At 54.3% G+C, this 25,684-nt stretch overlaps 1 protein-coding gene across 6 annotated transcripts in view; it reads right to left on the minus strand.

The window, feature by feature from the left end:
• The window catches only part of LINGO1 (leucine rich repeat and Ig domain containing 1), a 189,270-nt gene that overhangs the window by 40,199 nt on the left and 123,387 nt on the right, over nt 1-25,684 (minus strand). For 2 of the 6 annotated variants that reach the window (XM_054513423.2, XM_054513422.2), the window contains exons 4-5: nt 22,225-22,328; nt 21,390-21,475 (exon numbers count right to left, since the gene is read on the minus strand). The exons of 1 other annotated variant lie outside the window; for it this stretch is intronic. The gene's annotated coding sequence lies outside the window, so the exon portion shown is untranslated. 3 more of the 6 variants (XM_064570123.1, XM_045899644.3, XR_010404940.1) reach the window with 2 other exon arrangements.

The following is a 25,684-nucleotide window of genomic DNA, read 5'->3' on the forward strand; positions in this document are numbered from 1 at the left end:
CCCTGACACAGACCCTGGACTTTGGGAGTCCGTGTTAGGTGCACAGGGATGCAGGGTACAGGATGGAGCCGGGCGGCTTTCTTTGCCCCTGGCAGTGGCACACCGGCTATCTGCCCCACATCACTGCAAGCCACAGCACCGGGGTCCCGCAGCCCGGGCCTCGGAGCTGTGGAGGGAGGAAGTGCGGCTCGGGCCCCTGCCACGACAGAGCCACCCAGGGCCCTGCCCCTTCGTACTCCTGGCAGTTCCCAGTGCCCAGGGCAGCTCCTACCAGTCTGCCATGGGCACTCCTGCTTTTCCAGGCCACGTGACTAATAAAATGGAAGCCAGTGCCAGGTAGGCTTGGGGACAGCAGGGCTGGCGGCTGAGAAGCACATCTTCTAGGCCCTGGCCCGCACCCTGCTTCCTTTTCCATAGACACGCACCGCAGGGCAGTGGAGAGACGTCTAGGTCCCTGGTACCACTTCCTGGCTCCTCCTCCCTCCATCCGTCTCCCAGGAGCAGCTGCTCCAGACCTGAGCCAGCCCCCCCCTCCCCTCCCCCCCGTCACCTGAAGAGCACCACCCTGGGTGGGCTGGGCGGAGTGGGGATTAGGTTGTGAGGAACCCAAGCCCCAAACCTGAGAGGAGTGAAGGTTGGGACTTACTGAGTCTGGCGTCAGGAATGTGGTTCTCTCTGCCACCTTGGGGCCATTATCCCTGGATGCTCTGAATCCCAAATGTCCCTCTCTTCATTCTTCAGTATTCTTCCCACTTCTAATCCCTCTCCCCAGACATCTCTATGAGTGTCAGAGTCATGGAACCCCAAAGGGGATGGACCTGATCCCTTAGGAACATGTGGGGGGGGGAGGCCCAGAGAGGGTCAGGAACGGCACAAGGTCACACAGCAAGTCTGGGGTCAAGCTTAGGCCCCAAAATAGGTCCCCTGCCTCCCTTCCCCGGGGTCATCTTGGAGTCTCAAGCTGCCTCCTCTGATTCTCTCTTCCCCTCAGCTGACAGGAAGGATGGATGGATGGATAGACGGATGGATAGATGGATGGATGTGGGTGGGGGGAGCAGGGATTCAGGAACAGATGGGCTTTGAGGCTCCGCCGCGGGGGCCTGGGGGAGGGGGAGGAGGCCCGGAGAAACTGGAGCTGTTACAAAGTTGCGAGTTAAAACATTCTCACACTCCCGCCTCCTTTACTGTTCTGATGCACCAAGACGTGACAAAAATGTGTCAGATTTTTAAAAAACCACACACATACACAAATGCCAGTCCCCGTCTCTGCCGCCCGCCCAAGCTTAGGCCATCTGTTTCCCAGGGGTGGGAGGGGGGAGTGGGGCTTGGCAGTCGGGGCCATCACTCTGGACACCCCCAACCCTGGATCTGGACCAACAGCCTGGCCCAGAAATGGCCCTCAGGTGATGGTGTGACATCTAGGAAGGTGACGGCTGCGACGCTCAGCTGTCTCCAAGCCCCACTGCCCCACCCTGCTGCCGGGCCACCACCAGTTCTGCCAACCCAGGGGCCCAGCACATCTCAGCCCCTCCCTGAGACACCCAGAGCCCACCCTCCTGCTACATAAAGGAAACTCAGGCCAGAGAGAAAAGACACTTGCTCAGGTCCAAGTGCATGCCCCTCACTCATTCATTCAACAAACCAAACGAGCAAGCCCTGGTGCCAGCATTCTTCTGGGCATGAGGCGTTTAGCTCTAGACAGACATGCAGGACCTGCTCTGCTCTCCGGCAGCTCAAGGCCAGTGGCAGGGACAGCTGATCAGTGAGGAAAAGCACCTGCACAAGCTGGTCTTCCAGCAGAGGAGTGGTGAGGAAAAGAAAACAGGCAGGCTTGGCAGCAGGGGCTGGGGGTAAATTAGGGTGACCAATCACTCTGATGTGTCTGGGACTGTCCTGGTTTCAGCATTACAAGTTTTCTGGAAAAGCCCTAGTCCCAGGCAAACCAGGATGTCACCTGATGGCTACTTTAAGTTGGTCACACTTGAGCTGAGGCCCAAACAGGGGGACTCGACTCGAGGGTCTGGGACCCTGAGAGAGGGGGTGGGTTCTGGGGGGAGTCAGAAGCAGATCACATAGGGCCTGCTGAGCCCTGGAAGGGAGTGAGGGGGTTATCTGATCACAGAGTCAAACTTTACTGTGGTCAGAGAGTCAAATCAGGGAGCAGCTTGTACAGAATTAGAAGGAAATTCACCAAGGCTGGAGGCCTGGGACAACGTCAGAGGCCTGGGTGCCTGAAGCTGGTGGGGACTAGATATTGCCAGGTCTCTGAAGCTTCCTGGGGGAGTGGGGACTTTAGGCCAAGGGCATCAGGGAGCCACTGAAGGGTGTAAGCAGGGGCTTGATATGGTCAAGCAAGGAAGAATTGCAAGTTAGAAACTCTAAGGCCCCAGGCCAGTCATGGCTCCGTGGAGGGCTCCTTCTTGTCACCCCCAGAACACCATCCACCACTGTCCTCACCCCCAAATGTGGAAAGGCTGATCATCCTTCCAGGGCCAGCCCAAATGCCACTTCCTCTGAGAAGTCTTCCCTGACTTGCTGAGAGGCAGGTATAATCACGCCCTACTCTGGGCTCCTCCACCCTGAGGACCCCCAAGGATGGGTTTTATGGGAGCCCTCATCACAGTGGCCACACTGTCAGCTCCTACACTTTGTCACACTGCCATCTGACCTCGATCCACATCCTGGGTGTGGACACGGAGACTCAGAGAAGGGAAGTGGTTTGCTTGAGACCACACAGCACTTGGTGGTTGAGATCAGTTCAGAACAATGTTACTTCTGAGTTCAGAGTCCCTGGGGCCCTGCCCTCAGGAGTGTGGGGTGAGAGAAGCAGGGAATGGCCAGCCACCTTCCCATGGAGGGACGGATGGCTGGTCACCATCAGGGTAGGCTGCATGGGATGCGTGGTGGGGCGTGGCAGCTGGCCGTATGGGCAAAGCAGGCCATGCTGGGAGATTTGCAATGGAAGTCTCCCAGATCAATTACTGAATTTCCAGGCAGCCTGACCCTGAACACTGGAAGGCAGGAGAGGCTGAGGGGGGGTGGTAGGCGGCCAATCTAGGAGCAGCCACTCAGCCTCCTCTGACAGGGGATGCCCAGAGGATCCAGGAGACAGCGTGGTGGAGATGCAAAGGGCCGGGGCCAGAAATGCTACCACTACCTCACATTCATTTGTTTGAAATGGTGAGTGTCCCTGTTAGGGTGCGATAAGCCTTCCACACCCCTCCCTTCAGAAGGAGTTCATTAGGCCATCCTTCTGGGTCAGAAGATTCAGCACAGTTATTTCTCTTTGAGCCTCGGTCTCCCCACCTGCAAAATGGGGATCCTTGTCCCAGCTCCACTCACCTTGTAGGGTTTATTTGAGGCTCACATTAAATCACACTTATAGATGGGCTCTGGGGCATGTCCAGCCTGGAGCAGAGTCAACAGTATGGTCAGAAGGCCAGGCGGCTATTTAGCCACAGGAGACTAGGAGGGGTTCAGAGACCATGGAGCACATTGCCTTTGACTCCTCAGGGGTCTGTATGATGACCCTTAACACCAAGGGACTTTTTAAAGGGTGCTCAGAGATTGGGGGCAGCGGGGAGGTGCAGGCTGCCTAGCCTGGGATGCCACCCTCCCAGGCATCACATGGGAGAACTGTGAGCCCCAGGGAGAAGCAGAGCCTCCCCTGCCTTCCCAAGGTGACCTCAAGCAAATGCCTGACATGGTTTGCAGTGCAAACAACTGGACTCTTCTATAGCAAGTGGGAGCTGGGATGGAGGTGTGCAGGAGTAAGAGGTCTGTCTCCTGCTTCCTCATTCTCCTCCTGCCCCTCAACGTTCTTTCCTTATCTTCCTACCAATTAGAAATTCATCTGGGTTAGTGGATCAATTAAATGATTTAATACATGTACAGTGTTAACAACAGTACCTGACACAGTAAAAACTCAGTTAGAGATTTATTACTGTTATTATCAGTATTATTGCTATAATGCTCCTCTGTTCAAATCCAAATACCACAGGTAGGATAAATTGCTATCAGTCACTCCCACCTTAGTATGAATTAGTTAAAAAGCCACCTTGCTTCCCTGCTTAACCTGATCTAAGGTCAGCTTCTCTCTGGATGAGGGCAAATATGAAGCTTGTTGGGGGGGTGGTACATGGAGCAAGGTCCAGGTTTCAGGGTGAACCCTAGGTCTTCCTAGCCTGGGTGAATAAGGTGGAGAGGGAGTAGAGAAAAGCCTTCAAGGACTTGAGAGTCTGACCCTAGTTCTCAACCAAACTACATGTCTGGTTTGGAAGCAGGGAAATCCACAGGGGCAGGGATACAACACTTACTTGGAGCACAAACCCCTTCCCAAGACAGGCAGGAGGGAGGAAGGAAGGGCTCTGAGCCGTACCTGAGCCTGGCTGCCTGCTCACCACAGCGCTGGGCACTGCGGGGAGACTGGGGAGACAGGAACGGGCCTGGGGGGTGATTACGGGCAAACAGAGTAGAAAATGAAGCCCTTCAGATGGCAAATGAGGTTTAGCAAAAATGAGATGGGCAGAGGCTGTGATGAGGACGGCAACGCTAGGCAAAGGTGAGCTGATTCTCAAATAGGCCTCTGTGGGAAGGTTGCTGTGGGTCACTTTCACCCCTCGCCCTCAGGAGCTGGCCAGGCTGCAGGGCCCAGTGGCCAAGCCCCGAGACCCACTCAGAACCAAGAAGACAGGAACAGAGGAGAGGTCGGTGTGGGCTTTGGATTGACAAGATCCCACAAGAGTTAAAGCATGAGGGACTGTGGTCACACTTACAGAAGAAATTCTTGGCGAGCACAGGGAACAAATTGGGAAGTCTGGAGTCCTAAAGACAAGTGTCTATCCCTCCCAGTTCTGCCTTAAGGCAGTGAGCAAAGCCTTGCTAAGAGTGTTCAGTTGTGGGAGACCCCCTTACCAGGAGCAGGTCTGTGTCCCCTTTGGGCAGGCACTGTCCCTCCCTATCCATATGCCCTGGTAAGGCCTCACTTTGGGCCTCAGCCTGTGTATCTATGAAATGGGGATAATGGCACCTACTTTTCCAGGCCATGTGAGACTCCAAATGGGATCCAGTGCAAGTCGCAGTCCATCCTCAGCTAGGCCACCATTGCTGAGGGCAGGGCTGAGACAAGCCCTTGTCTGGCCAACGGCTTAGACAACATTTGCTGGGTGAACAGCTGGTCACATGCCTCACACCATCTTAGATCTTGCATCCTATTTTCCTGCCTTCCCCACCCTCTGCTCCTTTTTCCCTTCAGCCCTTCCCGGAGGGACCGAGCAAGCTGGGGCAGGGTGGTCCTCACCACACAAAGGCAGAGGCCAGCCCTCTACATTTACTGGGCCTCAGTTTCCCTGTCCGCACAATAGTTGTGCTGAACCAGAGGGTCATACAGACCCTCCAAGGGCCAATGCTGGGGAGATTATCTCAGATTCTGCCGCAATCTTCCTGGGCCATCCCTGCCCAGGACACTGCCCACACCATACCCTGCCCTGCTCCCTTTCCAGTTTGGGATCCGGCATGGCCCTCTGAATGGAGGCAAGAGGAGGTGGGGGCTGAGGCAGGAACCACTTCTGGCACAATAACTGATAACCGGGCTGACAGTCCGAATTACACCTTTTCCAGTTCCTGACCCTATTGCTCAGGGAGGACGCACATATGTTTGTCTGTGCCCCTAGCCTTCGGAGTCCTGGGGGCTCCATGAATGCCCTGAGTGAGTCAGGCTAGCAGAGGGATGACGTGCTGGCAGCCCGGATGCCCCTGGCCAGAGCCGGGCTTGAGCACAAGGCTGCAGCCTGGCCTGGCTGGCACGGCAGGGACCGAGGGAGGATGCGCCTGGGTATGGCCAGAAGGGAAAAGGGATGGGGCTGGCTGGGGCCCTTGGGGACAAGGGAGCAGGGAACTCTTTTCCAAAGGTTCTCAAGGAGGGGTGGGGTGTCCAGGAGCCTCGCTATGCCACAGGGATGCCAGTCTGAGAGGGGACACCCACCCCTGCCCTGGGGCCGCATCTGAGGAGGCCATGACCCTGCCCTCACCTCTCCCTCTCAAACTCCAACACTCTCCACCTGCTCTTCAAGGCCTTCTTTGGCCCTCCTCATCTCCTCCCTGCCAGGCCTCAAAGGCAGGGAGCCACTACCCTCTCCAGCGTCTCCCTGAATGCCCCGGCCTAGGAGTCGCCACTCCATAGTGGCTGGTGAGGAAGGAGAGGTGAGCCACACTCCCCATGACCTAAAAAGGAATCCCTCGAGCCCCTTCTAGAGCCGGCTGATCTCTGGTCCCATACTCTGAACAAGTTTTCAAGTCTGTGAGGTGACTCCTGAGCTGTCCTGTGCGTGTGCCCTCGCCTATCACATGCACGTACGTACATAGCGGTTATCAACACACACGCAAGTGACTCCAGTATTTCAACAGCCAACCCCCCACCAAGGGGCACACACATCCTATGCTCGAAAACAAAATGGGTGTCTCAGTGGACTCCGGGCTGGAGCCCTGCAGGTGGGCAGGGACTGGCCTCTGGGGGAAGCTGGGAGGCCTGGGGTCACCCCCCTCCACCTGACAGACCTTCGAAGGATCTGTCTCATCTTTATCAGCACCAAGCTGGAGGCTAAGGCTGCCCCAGTGGCATCAGGAAGTCCTTCCTTGTATCTAGCTTAAATCAAATCAATTCTCTATCCCTTCAGTCGACTGACATTGAAAGGTCGGCACTGAGGACCCCATGGTCACCCTGTAGAAGGACACAGAGATCTGCTAGGTCACCCGAGAACTCTGTGCCAGGGGCAGTAAGAAGGAAGGAGCTCTGGTGTCTCCCAGGGGAGGGGGTGGGAAGGCTGCCAGTGTCCCCAGGTGATTTAAAGCATGGCAACTCCCCGGGATCCCATTTTCCCCAGAGAAACAGGAAACCCCACCACCTCCCTCCACCACCCAGTCCACTGAATGTCTCCCTGCAGTCACTGGGTGTCGCAGGGCCCCCCTATGGACTTCGGGCTTGTCTCAGGCACCCACTCAACCCCTCAGGCCTTTAGCTAAGTCCCCACTGCAAGCTCCATCCTGAAATGGCAGTGATATCTTTAGCTGTTTCTCTACCCTCTCTCAGAAAACCCCTCCATGAGGCATCCTACCTAGACCCTGGCCCTCCACACTGCTTGAAATTCCACCATTAGGGACCCCTCCTCTGGTTCAGGCATTCTGTGCACGGGGTTCCTATTACATGGCCCCCAGCTCCAGAGACAGTCTTCCCCAAACCACTCCTCCCCCCCATCCCCCAGACCTCAGGGGCTGAAGCCGGAGGGTCCAATAGGGGATGAGAAAGCCTCCATCACCCTCAGCATGGCAGAAATGACCTGCGAGTCCTGGCTGAGGGAGACACCGAGGCCGCAGGGTAAGGTCACCTGGACAGGGAAGCCCAGGGAGGGCCCAGGAGGGGTGAGCCCGGGGTCCCTCTGCAGGGCATCTCTGGCAGGCTAGGGCAGGGCTGAGGCAGGCTCTGGCCATCAGACCACAGCCCAAGTTTGCAACACTGAGCATTTGCCGGGGAAGGTGGGGAGACGCCATGGAGCCTTCTCTGGGAGACTGACCCAGATTTCTCTCCCTCTCTCAGCCACACAGGAACACCAAGCGTGTGTGTGCGTGTGTGTGTGCATGTGTGTGTGTGTGTGTATATTCTCAGCCCTGGCAGGCAGATGGGTGGGAAGGGAGGAGGCTCGCTGAAAGCTCTGGGAAATGAAAGAGAAATCCTCCCCAAATCCTTTGCTGCTGTCACTAATAGCTGAAATATGCTCTTGACAACAAGGTAAAAGGCCCCGAATCCTCAAGCCTGCCCTTGCTGCCAGGAGCCGAAGCCCCAGCTGAGCCACGACCCTACCCTCTGACTCTCCTGACCACTCCTTTCTGGGCACCTCGGTGCTGCTCTGGGAGGTGCTGAGATCCCCATCATGGGGGCTATATAGGGGAGGGGGGGAACCTCCCTGTCAGTATCCCATGGCAGGCACTTAGAGATGGACAGGGAACACGCGAAAGAGGGACAGCCCCTCTCAGCCTGAGCTGTCCCCTTGATGCCCACCTCCACCCACAATGTCTGTCCCCAGGAGGCCAGACCTCAGGACTCAGGGGCAGGCCTTGTGAGTGACAGGCAGGGCAGAGCCGGGCCCAGGCCTGGCAGCAGCAGGTTCGGGAGCTTTCCAGCTCCAGTGGGAAGAAAAGGGTGTGTCCTGTGGGGCTGCGGCTGCGGCCAGGGGCTCTCAGGCACACATACAGATGCAGCACCGTACTCCCAGGGACACCCTCCTTCGGTCATGTGGACACACAGCCTTGCACATATAGAGAGAGGGACACACTCATGACGCACACACAGAGGCCTCCGTGTACAGACAGAAACATGCCTGTACACACATGAGCATGAGCTGCCCACACAGGTGGACACATGCATATACATGCTTGTACACGTGTGAACTTGGGCTAGGCGGTGCCTGCTTCCTCCATGGGCTACTCTGGGCCCCAGGAGGCAGGTGAGAGAGATTTTCCCCAGAGCCTGGCCACTAGGTACTCAAGTCAAATCCTGGGACAACTTCTGGCAGTAAATCTCCAGAGGGAAGCCTCCTCCTCCTCTGCCAGCCTTCGGGACTCCTTGCCTGACCTGTGCCCTCCCTGAGCCACGCACCACTTCCTGTCCAGCTGGGCCTGGCTCTGCCCTGGACCCTGAGAGCGAAGGGTCTCGTCCTTGCCAAGGACCCCAATATCCCTCTGAAGGGCGGGATAGCTCCCACTGCTTGTGTGTGGGGCCCTGCCACTGTGGGGCCTCAGTGTCCCTCCTCCCACTGAGGCGACCCCGTTGGAGGGGCTGGGGCATAGAGGGTTGGGAGCGCTAACTGCCTGGAGGTGTGGCTCAGAGGAATGTAGGCCTGGTCCGGGTGCATCTGGTTCCTGAGCCCAAGGCAGCCTGCCAGTAGGTGTGGTCAGGGGACCCTTGGTCCTCACATGGCCTCTCCCTGGCTGGCTCAGTCACCATGCTGGAGAACAGCACTCCCCGCCCCCCGGACACTGGCCTAGCACATGTCACCCCACACTGGGCAGGGAAGGAGATGTGCTGAAATTCCCTACAACATGTCCTGGGCCTGTGACCTATACGTATAGATGCCCTGGCCTTTAGGGACTGTCCTCACAGTCCCCTCCAGGGATCCCAAGCACCCGCAGGGGCTGGGGGTGCACCTATCCTCCCAATGGCTCCCAGAGCCAGCCCCACCCCTCCTCAAGCAGGCTCACCCACCTGGGTATTTTATAATTGAACTTGCCTCTTCCCGAGCCCAACCTGCTCTCTCAGACTCAGAGCTTTGCACGGGCTGTTCCCTTTGCCTGCCCTTCCCTCTCCCTCAACTTGAAAATACCTCCTTCTCCTGGCTGCCTCCCTCCCGCGTCCTGCCCATCCCCACACGATGCTGGGTACCACCTCCCCTGGGCAAGTGTTAACCTGCACTGGTCAGGTCACGTTCTGCTTTTGTCCCACTAGGCCCTGTGCCCCCGGTCATCTCAGCATGCTGAAGACCCTCCATAGGGCCCCGTGGTCAGAGCACACGGCCGGCAAGTGTTTGTCCAACAAAAGAATAAATGATGTGAATGACATCCTTGCCAAGTCCCGGAAGGAGCTGAGACACAGCTTCGAAGGTCTCTTTGGGGGCAGGGGGGCGGGCAGCTCAGCAGGCGGGGCTGCCTCTCTGCATCAGGGAGCCTTGCGGTCAGATGCTGGGGCCTCATGTGGAAAACGCCATGGGCAGGGCATAGACTGCACGAGACCCCGGTCCGCAGAGTGCACAGTGCTCCCAGGCAGCGGGCGCCCTCCAGAGAACCATGGAAGGGCAACCATCTGCTGAATGCAGTGCTCAGAGGACTGTGCCGCCGCCACCATGACCCACGCTTGCTGATCATGCTGCTGCTTTGGCCCACGCCCTGGGTGGGAGGACCAAGGAAGACACGACCCTGCCTGTCCTGGAGAGCCCAGGGAGGAGAGAAGGGGCTGGAGGAAATGACTTGATGGGCTACAGCTGGAGGCTGAGGAGGGGCGGCTCAGCAGGAGGGCTTGGGCGCGCTCAATTTCCTTGCACCTCAGTTTTCCTCATCTGTAAAATGGGGATGATAAGTGTATTTATCCCACAGGGTTGTTTTGAGGATCAGATTCTTGTAAGATGCTTTTAACCGACCCACCACAGAATAAACGGTCAAGAAACAAGGGTGGCCACCAGGGCTAGGTTTACCTTTAGTGCAGAGGCATCGTACGCTAGGCACTCAGCCAACTGGCGGGCTGGCAGCTAGGGCGCTGGGGAGATGACAAGGGCTGAGTAACTTCTCCCTGGATGATGGCTGGCTTGGCTTCCTGCTCAAGGAACCGAAGGATCTAAAGAGATGTAGGTGGAGGGACACTGAGGGAAGAAGTCCCTGGAGGGGAGGGAAGAGGAGAGCCTGAAGTGGTGGACAAGGAGACTCCCAGAGGTCTGGGAGTGCTCATCTTAGCCCTCCTGTTTGAAACAGCGCACGGATGAGGGGACGTGTGCAGTGACCTGCAGGAAGGGGCTGTGCTTGCCTCGCCATGGAGGCTGGCACCTTTGGGGGTATGCAGGTCTGACTGTGGCAGGGCTGGGGGGGCTTCTCCCAGCTGGCGGAGGGCAGAGGGCTGAGGAGCTGCTCTCCTTCCCGGGATGTGGGAGGTCTCGTGCTGACGCCTGTGGGCTTTCCCTGGGGCTGTGGAGGCCGCTCTCTAATGGAAGCCATCCTAGCAGAACAGTGAGGGGTGAGGGGCCATGGAGCGAAGGAGACAGCCTGGGAAGTGAGCTCCAGGGAGAAGAATGGGATGAGGGCAGCTCTAGAGGGCCGTGCTCAAGGACAGCGAGTCCCCGGGAGAGAAGGGGAAAGCTGCCGACCTTCTGCTCAGCCCTCCGCCTCGCCTCCTCCCTAGCTAAGGCCAGTCCCCCATCAGCCTTGTCAGTGTGACATTAACAGGCTGACATTAATAAGCCGGAGCTCCTCCACTTGTCTGCCAGATCGGACCTCAGCTGTGGAGGAATTGCTAATCACAGCCACAATAAAGAAATATCAATGATGGACATCAATATTATTGCCTCCTGTAGCCCTGCCTGTTGATGTAGAGATGGCAAGAGCCCTGGGGCCATCTCTCCATGTGGAGAAGGAAGCACCCTCCAGCTGGATTCATTCATGAAACTAGGGCCTATTTCCTCTGGGCAGGCTCCCCTCCACCAAGGGCCACGCATCCATGTGAAGGGAGGAGGAGTTAGTGCTCTTGCTCAAAGCCCTCGTTCACCGAGTGACTTCAGGCATGTCTCTTTGCCTCTCTGAACCTCAGTTTCCTCATCTGCCAAATGGGTATGATAATTCTAGTCCCGCCTATCTTGTGCAACGTGGAAGAGAGAATGAACTTGCAAAAGCAAGATTTAATAGGATGACCCTCAGACCCTTCAGGAAAATACAAGATTTTATGGGCTGGATGAGACCAGTGGTGTAGCTGAGGGACTGTGGGGGGGCGGTGCATTGACAAAGAGACAGATATGTCCCAGCTCAATGAACTCTCAGAAGCAAACGTCCTACCCCCATCCCGCCCCAGCCCCACATCAAGCACTCAAAACTCGGTGGAAACCAAACACACACTAAAGTCAGAAGAGAAGCAAAGCCTGACTCACACGTATAGCAGGCCGGCTGCCATCTGGTGTCCCTGAGACCTTGAGCTGGTGAGGGCTTCAGGGCTGTCAAACCCTGCGTGCCATGCCAGGCACAGGCAGAACTCACACATTAGGGTGGCCTTCCCCCCGTCAGAGGGCGTCACACGTGCCCTCCCACCCCGAGAATCAGAGATCAGGGCAGAGTGGAGAAGCACCTGCAGAGACAACCCAGCGAGCTGGCGAGCTGCACTGTCCATGCCAGAGTGTGTCTGCACACAGACACATGCACACCCACAATACACACACGTGGCCAAGTTCATAGACCAACATGCACAGGCTAGAAACAGGAAGCACGCACAGGCCCACGTACACACACACACGCACGCAACATCTTAGGTCCCGAGCCCAGGTTCTTCCTAGCCCGTGGAAACCTCTCCCCATTGAGAAGGAAATAAAAAGCCCCATGTGGCCTTCCAGGCACGTGTGGCCTCTCAAGCTGTGGCCAAGCCAAGCAGCAGCGATTAGGCGGCTGGGAAGTGAAGCCCGGTGTGGCCTGAATATTTCACGGGAGATTTTGCTCCACAGAAAATCCCTTCTTTGCCTCCATGCGTGTCAGGGTATAATTACCCATTAGGTAGTGGAGCAGAAGCCTGGGAGGGTGTGCGTGCAGCTCCAGGTCCAGGCCTTTCACTCTGCCTCCGCCCTGGGCCTCACCTAGCCTGGCAGGGCCCATCCCACCTCTCACCTGCCCCCGAGGGAGGGACAAGCAGATGCCATTTGGAGACATGAGGTGTCCTGGCCCACGGTCACCTCTGCCCTAGGTCCTCAGACTCTGACCCCAGCTAAGGAAGCGCCGAAGTCCCCCATCCTTTTGCCCACCCCGCTCAGGCTCTCGCTGCAGGGGCCGCTGGCTTCTCACTCCCTCATCTTCCCCTTCTCTCAAGCTCCTTAGAGTTCCCTGAACAAACGGCAGAGAAGACCAAGATAGAAGACGGAGAGAAGGTAAGCCCTGGAGGAAGGGAGAGAGGGCATCTTGGCTGGGCCCTGGAGCCCCCCACGCCTCCCAGTGCTTGTCCACCAGGGTGGGGAAAGGGGGGGCGTCTCACACCTTCCTGCTTTTGTCTCCCTCCAGGAGGACTCTTCCTCACTCTTTTTGCCCTAGAAAATGTCCACTGGGCCTAAGTAAGCTCAGGTGGTATCTCCTCCAGGAAGCCCTCCAGAACCCCTCTCTGGGTCAGGAGCCTTCTCTGTCTCCTACAGCCCCCCATATTTCCCTCCATCACTGTTCTATAATCAAAGGCTGAAAACTTAGAAGCCTACAGGGGCCAGAGAGGAGATGACAGAGAGTGAAGGGGCACTGTGATGCCATTGGGAGTGGCGGGGCCTGAGAGTGGAGAGTACCTGCCCTGACGGAGGCAGAGATGCCGAGTCACCTCATGGCCCAGCAAACCCAGCCCCGGGGGTGGACGCAAGAGAACAGAAAACACATTCCCACAAGGACAGGTACACAAACGCTCCTAGCAGCATCATTGCCAAATTGCCATAATTGCCAAAAAAGAGGAAATAATCCGAATGTCCGTGAATGAATGAATAAACAAAACGTCGTGTATCCATAACATGGAATATTATTGGGCCATAAAAAGGAATACTGATACACATTACAACGTGGATGAACTTTGAAAACATTATCTTAAGGGAAAGATGTCAGACCCAACAGGCCACCTGGTGTATGATTCCATCAATATGAAATGTCCAGACTAGGCAAGTCCTAAGAGAGGAAAGTAGATTAGTGGTTGCCAGGGCCTGCGAGATGGACAGAGGGGGAGTAACCACTAATGGGTACAGGGTTCCCTTTGAGGGTGACGGAAAGGCTCTGAAATTAGAACAGTGATTGTTGTACCCTCTTGTGAATATAAAAAAGACTGAATTGTACACTTTAAAATGACAAGCTTTACGGGATGTGAATTATACCTCAATTTTAAAAAACCAAATTGTTTGAAATGGAACAAAACACATCCACAAGCCACATCCCTGGTTGGGGCCTCCAATTTTTATCCTATCATTCACACGCCGGTCTCTGCCATAAGAAGGGAGAGCTGGCCCTCCCTGAGGCCCCTCTGTGGTCCCCAGAGCCAGCACCCAAGGGCAGGCCCTTGAGCCACAACGGTGACCAAAGCAGCACATGAACCCAGGCCACATTCTGTGCTTTCCAAAGCCTGCCTCAGGTGGCTCTGGCCCAGAGTCACAGCCGTGTCTCAGGTCAAGCCACTGAGGTCCAGTTTCAGGGTCGCCTGTCCTAAGGTCACACAACCAGCTGGAGGCAGAATTGGGCAGAGAAGCCAGGCCTCCGGACTGGGGCTGCATGACCCAGGGCAGCCGTTGGCCAACCCCCAGTGGGCCCAGGAAGCAGACAAACAGTGCGGGCACCTTTGCTCTTGCTTCCTACCTCAAGCCCCCCAGACTCCCCGGGCCTCAGAACGGAGCCCATCTGCTCCATTAGGCCTCAGTCTTCTTTGGGGCCCCAAAGGCGGCTCAGCCACCGCAGGGAGGCCCCTCCCCTCACTCCTTCAGCAGCACCCCAAGCCAGCCCACAATTACTTCCCATAATCCTTAGGCATAACTGGCACCATGACCTAGACACCCAGTTTCTCAGATGCCCAGGACAACTTGACTGGATGCCAAGTTGTTGGCAGGGGCAGAGGCTGAGCTTCACGTGCAGAGTGGCCCTCAAGTGGTATGACTGACCATCCTGGGACTGACATGTGCTAAAAGCAGGACAGTCCTGAGCAAATCAGGACAACTGGCCACCATACCTGGGAGGGCCTCATCCCTTTTCTCTGCCCTAATGGGTGAGCCACAGGGCGCGGGGTTCTCCTCTCCTGAGAGGTCCTTCTCTCTCTTCCTCTCCTGCTCACCTCCTCTTTGACTCTGCCATCCTCCCTCCCAGAACCTTCCATCAGCAGAAAGAAATCTTCTCTTGCAGCATCTCCTTCAGGCTCCTTAAGGACAGCACGTTTCCAGGACCTGCCCCAGGAGCCCCTGTGTTTGCAGAGCTGCCCCGGGGAATGGGCAGTAGAGTAAGGCTTCCTTTAGCCACAGCCGCCCTGTAGCTGTCAGCTCCCTGAGGGCAGGGAACTGCTTCCTATTTGGTTCACAGCGGTGTCTCTGGGACTAGAAGACTAGGTGCCCAGTAAACATTTGCTGAACGAACAACTGAGTCTGTTTTCCACTCTAGGCTTCCATGTGACGGGTTTGAACTGCTACAGAATAAAACGGGGGAAACTGCTGGCCTTGGGAATAAATTCTGAAGTCTCTAAGTGGCCATGGAGGCCTCCTCCATCTGACCCCTCGCACTTCTCAGCTGCCCCCCAATTTACATAGGCCCCACCCCAGCACCTGCAGAGACCCCCAGCCTCTGCTCTGGCCCGTGCCCTGCCTGGAGATGCTCTCGGGCCTGCAACCAGGCACCGAACTCAGAGGCTCTTCCCCGCCTGGAAGTCTTACTTCATCACTACCTGCACCCCTCCCAAGGGGCTCCCTTCCCAGCCAAGCCCTAGTGGCACCGCTGGGTACAGAGAATGTGCAGGAGAGAATGAGGGAAGAGCTGGAGGTGTATGACGCAGGTTACCTGGGACCTGGGCCAGCTTCGAATTGGAAGGGTGTCTGGGAGTCTCAGGGTCTGGCTGCCAGCAACTGGGTGCAAGACAAGGGGAGACAGGCAGGGGAGAGGGGGGCAGGAAAAAGACAGGGAGGAAGAGGGGAGACGAGGGAGGAGCTGCTCCAGGATCGCGGGAAGGCCGTCAGAGTCCACACAGTGATGAAGTGGTTGGGTGGCCAGTCACTTTTAGGCTCATGATATTCCCTAAAGACAAAGATCAGTCCCCCTGTGCAGAGTGGAGTAAATGGGAAGGAAGCCCTTCTGGGAGAGAAAGGCCAGCTTTAGACAAGCAGTCACATCTTTCTTTACCCCTGCCCTCCTGCACCACTGGGCTGGGAGGCTGTCAGATACCTATCCAGGGCCTCACACTGAGTCTTGACCCTGCTCTCACACTGAGCCCTAATCCTGGTCACACACTGAGTCCTGACCGTGGTCACACACCGAGCCCTAACCCTGGTCACACACCGAGCCCTGACCCTGGTCACACACTGAGCCCCAACACTGGTCACACACTGAGTCCTGAACCTGGTCACACACTGAACCCTAACCTTGGTTACTCCCTGAGTCCTGACCTTGCTCACCCTCTAAGCACTGACTCTGGTCACACACTGAGCCCTGACCTGCTCACACCTAGCCTGACCCTAGCAGGGTAGACTGGCCCTCAAAGAACTAGAAGAGGTTCCAGACGCCTCAGCCTCTCTCCTACGACTACTCCTCAGGGCTAGGTGACAGACTCCGTCTATGGGTGTCAGAGACAAGTCCCAGCTCGGAATGACTGCTGGCAACTGGTGCCCGAGGTAGCTAATGGGTGGCTGATTTCCTGACGTCCTTAAGGCCAAGACTGAGAATGTGACAAGCCTTCTCTGATACCAGAACGCAGTAAGTGTCGAATAGCTGTCAGCTCCTCTATGAGCCCCAGCCCCAGGCTTCACAGAGTAGCTGCCACTCCCCTGCTACCCAGCCCCCCCCCCCCCAACCACCACCTGGATCCCTCTCTACCTCCTGGTCTCTTTCCCAAGGGCCCAGAAGAAAGCTGTGAATTGCTGGGTACCTGCCTCCTCCTCTATCACCCCTCCCCCTTCCTGGCCTTTCCCAGCCCAGATACATATCACACCGGCCCCCATTCAGTGTCCTCAGCTGGCTGTCAGCTAATCCCTGCAGAGGTGTTAACTGATAATTAAGATGTTAGCTGTAAACTTAACGTGTGATTCCCTGCCAGGAGTATTCTGATTTTAACAGGTTCCTCTTCAAAATGGGAAAACCTTCAAGACCCAGCCAAATGGCAGACGGGGAAGCAGAGTGGGGGGGGGGGATTTTGTGCCTGGAGCCCTTCCAGCCTTCTTGGAAACTGCTCCCCTTCGCCTCTCCCTTCACCTGGGTGGACAGAACACAGGTGTGGTTACAGAGAGCTGCTTCCCAGGCTCAGCTCCACCTCCTAAGAGCTGATGCCATTGGACATGTGATGACTGCTCACAGAGCCTCAGTCTCCTCATCTGCAAATGGGTATACAGAATACCACCCCTGCAGAACTGTGAGGGCACACAGGAGGCCCTCCATACTTGAGAGCTCCCATCCTTCCTAACTTCCCTTTGCCTCTTCCCTCACTGAAGGCAACTGTGTCCGCTTCCACTCCTGCCCCCACACACTCCACCCCCCATCAGTGACCAAGCCTCCGTTCTCTCAACTTCCCAAATGACTCCCCAGGCACAGATCAGCGGGATCGAATGATGGCCAAGGAGCTGCAGAGCAGGGAGGAAAGCTTACTCAGTCAAGTGTCAAAGCAACTGGCTGATCATTTGGGGCAAAACACTTGGATCCCTACCTCAAACCACATACACAAGAACATTCCAGATGAACTACAGATTTAAATATTTTTAAATCTCATAAACAACTAGAAAACAATGGAAGACAATATTTTCAATACTTTGCAGCTGGGGAAGGCCAGAAACTGTAAAGGTCAAGAGAGGCCAACCTGACCACGGGACAGTTTTCAACATGTAAGGGGTTAAGAAAAGCTCTATAAACTTAAATGACAAAACCCCCACAAAACTGTGAGAAAATATTTGCAACATATGACAGATAAAGGGTTAAATCCCTTAACCTCTTATAAATCAATTTGTTCCTGCAAGTCAATAAGATGCATTTCACACATCCGCCCGCCCCCCATCACTGAAACCAAGGTCATCTGTGATCTCCCGCAGCTAATGCATGATCAATGTTCCCTCTGCATCTTACTTGACCTCATGCTTGAAGCATGTCTTGCCCTTGGCTTCCAGGACCTCATACCTGCCTGGTTCTCCTCTACCCCACTGGTTGCTTTTTCTTACCTTTTTGGTTCCTCCTCAGCTCCCCAACTTCTAACTGAAGGAGGCCCCAGGGCCAAGTCTTTGGTGCTTCTCTTTTCTATGTATATCCACTCCCTTGATGATCTCAACCAATCTCAAGGCTTGAAATACTACTTTTATGCTGATAATCCCAGATTTGTGTCTCCAGCCCAGACCCCTCCCCCGAACTCCAGCCTCACACATCCAACTATCAACTCCACCCTTTTTGGACATCTGCGGGCATATCACACTTTGCATGTCCCCAGCTGGGGCCTGCTCACTGGTGTGCCCACTGGGCAGTCACACAAGGCCCCAGAGTGTGGTTTCATGCTCTTGGTTTAATGCCCTACTGTTATCACTTAGCAATTCGTAATAATTTTTTAAACAGAGGTCCACTCATTTTCATTTTGCTCCAGGTCCCACATATTATGCAGCCAGTCCTGTCCACAGGTGAGCTGCTCTCCTCACCTACACCAAACTCACTCCTCCTTCTTCTCTGTCCAATCTCTGTTGATGGCAGCCCCACCCCTCTAGCTACTTGGGCCCAAGCCCTTGGAGTCACTGGACTCCATGGATTGACTCCATTATGGACTGAATGTTTGTGCTCCTCAGAATTCATCAGCTGAAGCCCTAACCCCTAATGTGGTCCTGGGAGGCGGGGCCTTTGGGAGGTAATTAGGATGAGATGAGGTCGTGAGGGTGGGGCCTCTTGATGGGATTAGTGTCCTTACAAGAAGAGGAAGAGACACCAGGGCTCTCTGCGGTTAAGTTAGAGGTCATGGGAGCGCACGGTGAGATGGTAGCTGTCTGCAAGCCAAGCACGGGTCCTCACTGAGAACTGAGTCTGCCAGCACCTTAATCTTGGACTTCCCAGTCTCCGGAAGTGTGAGGAATACATGTGCGTTGTTTAAGCTACCCAAGTTTATGATGTTTGGTTATGGCAGCCCAAGATGACTAATGTAGTCATCCTTGGCTCCCCTCTGTCTCACATAAACACTCCACCTCATCCAAACTGTCAGCAAGTCCTATTGGCTCTACCATTAGCACCCACCCAGAACCCATCTACTTCTCCCCACCTCCATCAAGCGCCCCCACTCAAAGCGCCCCCCCCGTCTCTCCCCTAGATCATTACAACAGCCTACTGACTGATCTCCCCGCTTCCCTGGCCCCCTTCACAGCAGCCAGGGGGATCTGGTTAAAATGACATTCAGATCACATCATGTCACTATTCGGAACCTTCCATGGCTCCCTGCTTTATCCTGATTAAAAGCCAAGGGTGGTCCATGTGGCCCTGCGTGACCTGCTTCTGGTCCCTCTCCGGCCATACCTGCCACTCTCTCTCACTCCCCACGTCCCAGCCACTCTGGCCTTCTCGTTGTGCCCCGAACACACCCGGCCTGCCTGGCACCCAGGCTCCCATCCACGGGCCTCACTCGCTTGCTTCCTGCCGGTGCTTTCTGCAGCGCCATCTCCCAGGGAGGCCTTCCTGACTACCAGCTCCAGCTGCCCAACACTTCCCATCACCTGCCCTGCTTTATTTTTCCCTCCTTCGCACTTAACACTCAACACACACATTAGATTTCACTCATTTACCCATTTCTCTTGACTATCTCTCCTCCACTAGAGCCTAAGTTCCAGGGGACAGGTCTCTGTTGTCAGTGTTGTTCACTGTTAGGTCCCTAACCAAAACGGTGCCCCACATAGTAGGTGCTCAAGAAATGCCTGCTGAATGAGTGGACAGATGAGTAGAAAAACGAGCTGAGAACATGCCATCAACAGGCAATTCATAAACGAAGAAATGAAAATGGCCAACAAACATATACACAGATATGCTCAACCTCATTCGTAATCAAAGAAATGCAAAAGAAAATCCATTTTACCTAACAGATTAGCAGAGATTTAAGTGATTGCTAATGCCCACGACTGGCAAGGATGAGGGGACGAGGCCTCTTGCACATGGGAAGTCAGCACAACCTTCTGGAGGTTGACGTGGCTGTAGAGACCACACCTGGAAAGGTGTGTGCCGTCTGACCCAGCCGGTCCGCTTTCAGAAACACTCCTGAAGGACCCATAAGACAAGTGCACACAGAGGCACCAACAGGGAGGTTCCCTGAGGGAGGTTTATAAACAGCCACACGCTCACAACAATCTGCATGGCCACCGGCAAGATTGATCATTGATACATAATTTAAAGATCACCCAAAAATGGGCATAAAAGGATAAGGAAGAACTCTGGAATGATCTATACAGTATGTTGTTAGGTGAAAACTCGTGACAGAGCAGTGTAACTAGGATGAGCCCATGTTTTTGCTTTTAAAATACATCTCTAAGTGCACCAAAAAAGAGTCTGGAGAGAGATATATTGAACTAGTTAGCAGTGTTTAGTCCTGGGGAGGAAGAGATTATGGGAAAGGCTCAAACAGCATGCTTTAAACACTTTCGGGCTGTTAGATAGATAGATAGGTAGAGGACATATAGAGAACATTACCTTACTGGTCAGAAAAATGACTTTACTTGCCATGGAAACACTTCCCCTGTCTCCCCAGTGTTGCAAGGTGCAGAAATAGGACATTGCAAGCCCTCCATTGTCTGGCTCTGTCTTACCCCTGTTACCCCCCACCTGCACCCCCGCACCCCAAGCACTCTGGGTTCCAAGCTCGTGAGACAATTTTCTATTCTTGGTTCTTTTCACAGCTCCAGGCCTGTCTCACAGCTCTGTTCATGGGCACAGAGGCCCAGCCGGCTCCACCCCATGCCCTCCTCAGCCCGGACTCTGCTGTCAGAGAGCCAGAGGGGAGGGCAAGGACCCTGAGAACACTCTTAACAGCCTCCAGCGGGAACCCCCAGGTCTCTGCCCCAGGGCTGGCCTGTGGGACCTGGGGGATCAGGAGATGTCCACTGATTGTGACCTGAGCAGGCCTGGCCCCCGCCCTGGCTCCAGGACAGCCGTCATAGGCACTGGAGGCAGCTGATTTAAGGGGGTCAAGGCGGGCCCATCAAGGACTCGTCAGAAGAAGAGGGGGACTGGGGCTTCAGACAACTAGAGTTGTCAGATTTAGCAAAAATTGTATATCCAATGCAGTATTGGGGATATACTTATGCTAAAAAATGATTTGTTATCTGTTTGAAGCTCTAATTCAACTGGACATCCTGTAAATTTTTCTGGCAAGCCTAGCCCACAACCCAGCCCACCTTTGGAGCACTTGGCCCTAAGCAGAAGGCCTCCACCCGGGCGCCCAGGAGCAGCAGAGAAACGCCGAGTGGATTAAAAGTGAGCTGGGCTGCTCCTGGTGCCCGGAGGAGCACCCCGGCCCCGGCGGGAGTCCTGCAGAGAGCTGGGGCCTTCCGGAGTAAGAGCCGTCACTCATGGAAGCACACACACAAGGCCGGTGCAGTGACTCTGGCAGAGAAAAGCCAGAGTGACAGCAAAGGGAGCCCCACAGATGCAGAAGCTACCACAGTCAACGTACTTAGCAAGTGCGTGCCGGGAAAGGATGCTGAACAGACCGCAGATAGCGAGCATGTCAGAAAACAACTGGGCTGGCAGAATGATATGTCCTGGGGCCTCTCGGTGGCCCCCAAGCCCCCCAGGAGGCCCTGCTGTGGCCAGAGCCTTTAAACCCCACCCGTGTCCCACAGCATCGCGCCTGGCAGGGGCTCATTCACCGAGGCCCATCCCGCTCCTCGCTCCCAGAGCCCTCCCACCCAAAGCAGAGGCATGAGGCAGTGGGAGCGCCCCTGCTCTCCGCCTACCTGGGTCAGATGGCGCTGGGAGGCAAACAGATCAGCCTCTGGGGGCCCAGGGAGCAGCAGCCTATCGGTCGCGGTCTCAGCATGCACTGCAGGGCAAGAGCAGGAAGGTTAGTGCCGCTAAGATGAGTCTGTACTACTCAACCCAGGATTTCTGGCTTCGGCCTCCCCACCACCACCAACAGCCCCTGCGAGTTTCCAGGAGGACGCCCCACCATCCGTGCCGGTCCCCTGGTCCAGCCTGCGGGTCTCTGGCTGGCTGACCACTCCTCCCTCACTCAGCGCCAGCCACACCGCCACCCTGCTGCTCCCTCTGCCCCCGGCCCCCACTTCCTCCTGATCCTCACAGGCCCCGCTCCTTCTCCTGATCCAGATTCAGCTCAAGGCACCTCCTCAGAAAGCCCTCCCTGAGCTCCAGGTGCGGGAGGCCCTCCTTCCCCGTGTCACACGACCCTGATTAACTGATCTGTCATTCGGGTTGCCCTGTCTCAACAATCTCACAGAGAGCTTTTTTTTTTTTTTCCAGGCAGGTTAATTGAGCTATAATTTACCTACAGTAAAATTTACTCTTTCTAGTGCGCAGTTCTATGCGTTCTCACAGCTGCAGACAGCCGTGTAACCACTACCACACTCAAGACAGAGAACAATGCTATCAAAACTCTCCACGTGCTGTCCTTTGTAGCCAACTCCCCGCCAACCCCAGTCCCTAACAACCACTGACCTATTTTCTGTCTCTATAGTTTTGCCTTTTCCAGAATGTCAAACAAATGGAGTCATCTACAGGTATCTTTTTGAGTCTGGCTTTATTCGTTTAGCATATAACGCATTTGCGATTTACCTTCGTTGTTTCTTTGTTGTTCCCAGTTTCATTCTTTTTTTATTGCTGAGTAGTATTCAATTGTTCATCCATTTACTAGCTGAGAGGTTTCCAGTTTGGGGCAACTATGAATAAAGCCACTATCAATAGTCACATACAGGTTTTTATGTGAACATAAGTTGTTACTTCTCTTGGGTAAATACCTAGCAGTAGGATTGCTGGGTTATACAGTAAACATATTTTTAACTTTATAAGAAACTGCCAAACTGTGGTTTTTTTGTGTTTTGTTTTTTTTTTTTTGCCGAACTGTTTTCTAAAGTGGCTATACCATTTTGCATTCCCTCCAGCAACACCTGAGAGTTCTAGCTGCTCTGTATCCTCACCTGGACTTGGTATTGCCAATTTTGTAGATATCAGTGTAATAGACATGCAGTGGTGGCTCCCTGGTTTTAATTTTTCACATACCCGATTTATTGTTTTCATACCATCTCTATTTGGAATTATCATTTTAATTTAATTATTTATCCCTTTATCTTCCATTTTCCCAATCATATGTGAGAGCAGGGACCTTGACATCTACCCCAACCCCTGCAACGCCTAGCACAGTATCTGCTACTGGATGATGGTGATGATGATGGTGATGGTAATGATGGTGATGATGATGGTGATGATGGTGATGATTGTGATGATGATGATGGTGATGATGGTGATGATGATGGTGATAGTGATTATGCTGATGATGGTGACAATGATGGTGATGATGATGATGGTGATGGTGATAATGACGGTGATGGTGATGATGGTGATGATGGTGATGATGATGGTGATGATGATGATGATGGTGAGGATGATGGTGATGATGGTGATGATGGTGAGGGTGACGGTGATGGTGGTGGCGGCTGCAGTGGTGATAGTTAACATTTATAGAGTACTTATCATGTGCCCAGCACTATTCTGAGTACTTCACAAATACTAACTCATTTAATGCTCACACTTACCCTAAGAGAGATAGATACTATCATTCTATCAATATCCCCATTTTAAGAGGAGAAAGCTGAGGCAGAGGGAAGTACCTAGCCCAACGTCATATAGCTGATGATGGGCCAAGCCAAGCTTCAATCCCAGGAGTTCTGGAATCAGACCCCACGGTTGTTATCAGTATACTCTATGGCCCACAGCGGCCATATTTGCTGAAGGAATGAAAGCCTGGAAGAAAGGCAGTATCTTCCAGCTCTCTCTCATGGCAAGGGTATGCTCTTGAGCTTGGGCACATATCCAATGTGCCATAGACGGAGTGTTTGTGTCCCTTTCACCCCAATTTCATATGTTGAAACCGAAGCCCAGTGTAATGGTATTTGGAGGTGAGGCTTTGAGGGAAGGGATTAGGTCATGAAGGTCTCATGAGTCTCATGAATGGGATTAACACCCTTACAAAAGGGACCCCAGAGAGCTCCCTTGTGCCTTGTGCCATATGAGGACACCATAAAAAGATGGCCATCTATGAACCAGGAAGTGAGCCCCCACTAGACACCAAATCTGCCAGCATCTTGATCTCAGACTTCCCGGCCTCCAGAACTGTGAGAAATAAACTTCTCTTGTTTATAAGCCACCCAGTCTGTGGTATTTTGTTAGAGCAGCCCAAATGGACTAGACATAATGGCTTCTGGAAGTCTCCTCTTGGATTTTCTCCCTCCAAAACTGAACTCATCTTCACTCTCATTCCTGCTTCTCCTCTTGAGAAATTCATTTTTTGGGATGGTGTTGGTATTGAAAGCCGTCAACGGGGTAAGGGGGGGAGAGGTGGAGTCAAACCTAGAGCCTGGTGGGTGGAGGCCCTGGACCCGGGCCTGCCATGGGGCTTATTTATCCGTAGGGACTCTTCCTCAAAGCTTTTCCCATCAGGCTCTCCCAGACATCTGGGCTTCCCCAGCCCTAGCCACCTCAGGTGGAAAGAATGAACAGCGAGTTGGCTCTTCTGAAACCCTGGCTCTGAGAGGGGTCCCACAACACCCCTTGTACAGAAGATTCTACTGGTCGCTGAATGTCTGGGCACATTTCCTCCACACCCTCTTCCTCCCAGCATGATGTGACCTTTCCTCAGCCCCCTTACAGTTAATGGAGGCTATATGAGAATTTCTGGCCAATGGGTTGTAAACAAGAGTGATGTGTGTCACTGCTGGGCCAAGGTATTTAAGAGCAGAGTGTGACTCTACCATTTTCTCTCCTTTGCCACAGTGACTGAAGGAGACCACGTGTTCCAGATGGGGCAGCTACAAGATGGTGGAGCTTCTGTCAGCCCAGGTCCCTGGATGTCTGTATGGACCAGAGTCTGCCACCCTCCCTACTTCCCACATTGGACGTGTAATGTGAGGTCGTACTGTAAGTAAAGGAAGAAAGGGCAGGGGAACCTTTGTTGTACCAACTCACCGAGAGTTCCCAGCGAACGTGTTGTGCAGCACACCTCTGCCTACCCTCCTGCATCCCCACTGGCCACTTGGGGCACATGACCTTACCGAATTTGGTTTGAGGGCGTCTCTGGATGACTTTCTGAGTGAGAGAACCAAGCTCCATCTGGGAGCCCCTAAATAACTAGGATTTCAGTGGGGGACAGAAATATGTCAATCCCCAGTTTCAAGGGTTCCCTATCCACCAGGGAAAGGGGGGAGTTTCAGGCCCTGTAGCAGGATTCATCAGCGGGACAATTCCCCCCTGGAGAAGGGAGGTGTGAGCAGACGCAAGTGACAGCATCTCCATGACAGCTGAGGCCTTGGCCTACATTCAAGGGCTTGAATTTGACTTTAGAAAAAAGGCTGGGGCATCCTCAGAGCTTTACCCCTGGCTCAGGTCTGGAATCAGCTTTGGAAAGGCCCTGGGGCCCCCTACTTGCCTGCCCTGGATTAACAGCTGAGGGCTAGGGGACTCCAGCAGGGCTTGGGGCCACAAATGAGAGCAAGCTGCAAGCTGAATTATACATTTATATTTTGAACTTATTGGCACTTTACTTTGGCAGTTATCGCCTTAAATGTTGTGTGCTCCTGTGGGACAATACAGGGAACAGGGAGAAGAGGCAGCCCCTCAAGATAACAGTGGGCTCTGGCAGGCGACCCAAGAGGAAAGCCCCTAATGTCCATAAATGCCCCTGTGATTCCTCGTTCTTTCCAAGAAGTAAGATTTGGCGGTAGTGGATTATACTGCCTCCCCTAAAAAAAAAAAAAAAAAAGGGTAGCATACAGCTTCCTTGTGGCTGTTAGAAAGGCTTCTATTGTAAGGGCAAACTTGAAAAGTTTCTTAGGTATGAGTGCTGATAGCTAGTGTCAGTACTTGTCTACGTGCATCCAAAGGCTCGAATGGCTTTGAACTTGGGCCAGGTTAGCTGGAAGTCAGAGTGTGGTGCAGCACCCTGCAGAAGTCCTGGGGTATACTGGGGAAAGGGTCTTGGATTGGAGGTGGGGGGAGATGTTGAAGAAACCCCTGGGACAAA

The sequence above is a fragment of the Mirounga angustirostris genome, unplaced genomic scaffold (genome assembly GCF_029215605.1).
Source record: "Mirounga angustirostris isolate CCGP_5_RB_7025 unplaced genomic scaffold, mMirAng1.0.hap1 SCAF_9, whole genome shotgun sequence".
Classification (NCBI taxonomy): domain Eukaryota; kingdom Metazoa; phylum Chordata; class Mammalia; order Carnivora; family Phocidae; genus Mirounga; species Mirounga angustirostris.